This window comes from Vicia villosa, linkage group LG1, assembly GCF_029867415.1.
Source record: "Vicia villosa cultivar HV-30 ecotype Madison, WI linkage group LG1, Vvil1.0, whole genome shotgun sequence".
Classification (NCBI taxonomy): domain Eukaryota; kingdom Viridiplantae; phylum Streptophyta; class Magnoliopsida; order Fabales; family Fabaceae; genus Vicia; species Vicia villosa.
This window is the reverse complement of record NC_081180.1, coordinates 227,512,487-227,518,133: the sequence shown is the minus strand read 5'-3', so window position 1 is coordinate 227,518,133 and position 5,647 is coordinate 227,512,487.

Sequence of the window (5,647 nt, the reverse complement as noted above, 5' to 3'; positions counted from 1 at the left end):
TTTTTTAGTCTTTAACTCAAAATTTTCATTTTACTATAATAATAATTTAATAAATTTATCAATTATTTTTTTACGGTATTGTCTAATCATTTTCTATGCGTTGAACTGTATTTTATCTATTATATATTATTATACAAGATCTACTTTCATTCATCAAATGAAAAGAGAATAACAAAAGAATTTAAATATGTTTTACTTTGATTTTTCTACGAACATGTGTACTATAGTGATTGAAGAAGGAAAAAGAAAATTAAATCATGCATTATTTTGATTCAAAACGAAATTTTTTATCATATTTTTATAAATCAAAACCAAAATCCGGCCCGACCCTAGAAATTGCCTAAATCGTCGATTTTTGTGGTTTTTAATCGGCTTTCTGGTTTAAATCCTGGTTCTTCTGCATGTCGATTTTTAGGTCGAAACAGACCGATTAGGGTTCCAGTTCCCAGTCCGGTTTTGATTACCATAATATTTACACCTAATAATAATATAAAAAGGGATATAATTCAATTTTCAATTTGTTTTTGAATTACTAACTTATTATTGGAAAGTTGATAAATGTAATTTTATATTGATATTATTTTCTATTTGTCATCCCATCAAATTAATGCGGTTGATCAATTGACATCAATTTACCAGCAAGAAAATAATGATATAGACGTGGAACAATTTTGATAAGAATAACTATCACTTGAAAGTAAGTACTGATACGAGGAAGTGATATAATTTGGTCATTATAGATGTCATGAGTTAAATGGCACCTAACATTGACATGTTTGATGTGTTCATGAAAAGCAAGATTTGCAATGATTTAGATGACAATAGTATTGTCAGCATAAAGTGATGTTGACTTTGTTTGAAGAAATTCAAATTCAACGAAAAGACCACGAGTCCAATTGTTTTTAAAGAAGCAGTAAAAAGATCTCAAATCAATATCGGAAAGGAGGGTGGGGACATATTATCCGTTTTTTTCTTACATTTTCTAGTTTATATCATTCTTTAGGTCGTGATATAATAATATTTTTTGAAAAGAATAACAATATTATTTATGATAGGAGAAATACAATGAAATGCAAATTAATTATAAAAAAAATCATATAAAAATATAAAAATGATGGTTAGAGACATCTCAACATACAAAATCTTATGAGAGCAACTATACCTTATAAATTTACTTGTAAAAATCATGCTCCAAGTTGATGTCATTCAAACAAATGCAGGTGAACAAAACACACACATAAAATTATGTAAGTCACTATAATTAGACTGAATTTAAAAAGATGAAATAAATGAGACTCAAGATCAAGAATAATAGAAGAAATGTGATTGATCAAGATTAAATTCGTAGAGAAAGCCTCCTTGAAATGGTTGTACCTCCACGAGTAAACAAATAACATGTTTGTGATCCACCATTATGAGTTGGGATAAGTAACATCCAACTCTAAGTAACTAAGGTACATATTTGACTTTGTTATAGAATCCTCTTTTGGCTATTTTGTTGCCTAATGTTTTGTTGTTGTCGCTTATGATATGAAATCCGTTTGGTACATATTTGACTTTGTTATAGAATCCTCTTTTGGCTATTTTGTTGCCTAATGTTTTGTTGTTGTCGCTTATGATATGAAATCCGTTTGGTTATCTTGATTGAAAAATATTGTATCCTTAATTTGAGGTTATAAGATTTGGTTTATTTTAATTTGGTATTAGCTTTTTGAGTTTTGTAACAAATGGATCATTTAATAATTTGAAGTTAAGTATGATCTAATTGTTGGGAAAATAAAAAATAGAGAAAAAGAGAAACAAAATAACAACACAAGAGATTAATGTCGAAACTCTAAAACCGGAGAAAAAACCACGACCGTTGTTAATAGACAACCAGAGAATAACACTATGTGAAAATTATTACAAAACATAATATACCCTCAAATAACCCAAACCCCCAGTACACCCATACCCTCCAAAATAAATATTTAACTACATCTCACAACACTCTAATACAAGAGCATAAGAGAACAAAGAAAGTCAAATACAAGCTTAAAGTGCTTTTGATTGGTGCATCTTATAAAGAAAAACTTGAATTATATATATATATATATATATATATATATATATATATATATATATATATATATATATATATATATATATATATATATATATATATATAGCCTTGGATTCCCTTTTCCTTCACAAAACTAAGCGATGTGGGACTTCTTCAAACATGTATATTTTCAACCAACCCCAACAATCTCCACCTTGATTGAAAATAATATGTAAGCTTTCATTGTCTTCACCGACAATCATACTCCACCGTAAAGAGTATCAACATGTATATTTTCAACTAATCTCAACACTAGTTGTATAATTTAATTAATGATGGTTCTCGTAGAATCATGAACACAACTACAAAATTATCCAGAAAATAACTATGTTTATAATTCTTGCAAGGAGAAAAACTTCCGATATTCATTATAAAAAGTAGAAGTTGAGATCAATTTTATGTTAAGTATAAATCAATTTTCGATTTTTCTATAAAATTGTGTAAATTATCTTAGGAAAAATGATAAAGATAATATTATATTGTTATTATTTTCTATTCGTCATCATGACAAATTAATGCGGCTGGTCAATTCACATTAATTTCTAATAAATTACCAACGACATTGACATGGACATGAAACAACTTTGGTAAGAATATTTGTCACTTGAAATTAAACAATGGACTAATGTGAGAAAGGGATAAATTTGGTCATTATAGATGTCAGAAATTGAATGACAGTCAACTTTGATATGTTTATTGTATTCACGAAAAATGATATTTGTAATGATTTGGATGACGCTTGTATTGTCAGCATGAAGTGATGTTTATGTTTATGGAAAACAGGTTTTGAACGATTTACATGACATTTGTATTGTCAGCATAAAATGATGTTGGCTTTGTTTATGGAAATCCAAGTCCAACCAAAAGACCACAAAGCCAAATTATTTTTTATTAAGTAACCAAAAGAACCCAAATCAATGTCAAGGAGGGTTAAACCTATAGTATGTGTTTTCATAACATTTCATGATTTATAACGTTTTATTGGTTGGGGCATAATAATTTTTTCGTAAGAATAACATTATCATTCATGATAGGAGAAAAACAATGAAACATAAATTGATTATAAAAAAATGTCACAACAAAATGAAAAAGCGATGGTTGAAGACACCAGATACAAAACCCTTATGAGAGTGACTATACCTTATAAATTCACACTCTATAGATTATGCTCCAAGTTTTATGTATTTCAAACAAAGGTAGATGAACAAAAACATACTCGCCAAAAATTATGTAAATCACTATAATCAGACTAGGCTTTAAAAATATGAAATAGATCAAAGTCAAGATCAACAACAATAGAAGGAACAGGTTTGAACAAGACATAAATCATAAAAAAAGCATCCACCAAAAATCGAGATGGTACAAAATCTTGAAGAAGTAGGGTGTGCATTACGTCAAGCAAATGACAATTCTTGCATTCAACCATCCAATTTTGAAAGGGTTATTAAGATAAAATCTTTGAGATGATATGCTTTTTTGTTGAAGGTATCCCTTTAAATAATGAGATATAGAGGAAAATTTTCACACTTGCATGAATTGAGTTTCAACGTCAAACATTTATTAAACATGGAAAACATTTTAGGTTTAATTTGAAGAAAATATATCCAAGTAAAACAGTTGTAATCATAAATAAATGTGACAACATATATATAGTGAGCATGAGGAGTTATATGCGACATTCTTTATACATCACTATGAATCATCTCAAAACAAATGGAAATCCATTGAACATCGGGCAAAAAAATAAAGTATTTTACTTTTAGCCAATTTTCAAATAGAACATGAAGCATAAACATTAGAAATAACATTTTTATTTTCCAACAAACTAGATTTAAATAAATAAAACAAAATTGCAGAGTTTGGATGACCTAATTTTCTCAGTAAATCCTCGTAAGAATTTAAAATATTAAGACAAACAAGACATAAATGACTAGAAATAAACTTGATTAAAAACATTCTTCCCATTTTAGACAGCTTTATAATTAGGTTTAAAAAATAGCCCTTCCTATTAGAAAGGGTTGGAAAACTTGGTTAGGCTCGCCAAGAAAAAGGGTAGGGGCGGTCTCGGCATGCCCAACACTCATAAAGCCTAAAAATGGCAAAGAGTTATGTCTTCCCCATTCATGTTTATGCCCGCCAATATACGGGGTGAGGCGGGAAGAGTGGCACATGCATGCCTAAAACCTTGCTTAGCCCCGTAAAAATTACAGGCAAAACGAGCATGCCCGGGTAGTAAAGGTCCACTTTGGACAAGATAGTCAACACGAAAAAACTTAATAAAATTTTTATCCATTAATTTACCATAAAAAATAAATTAGAAATAATTCAAGGTGATAGAAGTACATTCAGAAATCGGAGTTAATGTCACCAACGTTAGTGACAGAGACAATACCATCAACAATTTGAATTTTTCTAATTACCATGCTAAAAATGTAAATTGTACAAGTACTCAAAAGAATTTATCGTGTTATTGGATGTACCAAAAACAAGAAACAATGGGAGAAGAACATTAGAAAACTTACCATGGGGGGATACCATTTGTTAAATTATTTAGGTTGTAAAGAATCACTATTAGATGTATCAGTAATAGAGGGACCAACTTCCTAACTTATAATGTCATGGAATGCTTGTGCCCAATGTTGTGTTGGTCATGTAGGACACATTAGACAATGAGAGATGATACGTCCATGTTGTTTGCAATTAATTAAAAAAAATTCTTATTGGAACTACAAACAACATGTGCCATTTGTTTGGAAGAGAAAAATTAGACTTGTCTCATATGACGACTTTACATGTACTCTGAGCAAAAAATATGTTTCGATATAGAAATTGAATTATTGGTGAATTGATGAGGTAGATTCTTGATGCGGTGGTGCAAATATCTAGTGCGACAGTGCAGGGGAGGGCATGTTAGGTTGGTAATACAACACCCAAGTTAGTCAGTGAATAAAAAGGGTGGAGTGAGTTATGATCAAAATCATACCTTAGAATGCACATGTGGCGACTTATATATGATGGATGGTAATTGGAAATTGTTAGACGCTGGCCTAAAGATCTAGAGGGGGGGGGGTGAATAGATCTCACTAAGTTTTTAAGGATTTTTCTACTGACTCGAGCGAAAGCGGTTCTGAATCGACTTGCGTCTATTCTGGACCGCTATTGCAAAGGTCGTATGTGTTTCAAAACCAAAGAGTAAGTGAAATTGATGGTGAAGTAATATGATAGCTAAACAATACGTTTTACAACTGAAAGCCAATTAACTTCTAGATTGACAATTTTGATTTGCAATGCAGTAAGATTGGATTAAGCAAAAACACAAACACTTGGTGATACGTTCAAATTGATAGTGATTCAAGTTGTGGTGAATTGTGATGTTTGTGCAGAACTTTAATTCACAATTTTAACACTTGAATCGTTGATCAATTTTGCACTTATAACCAATTATGAACAGAAAGTAAAAGAGAAAGTAAAAGCGACAAGAACACGATATTTGTTTAGGCAGTTCGTCGATCGTCCTCGCTACGACTACGTCTGCCCCCAATTCCA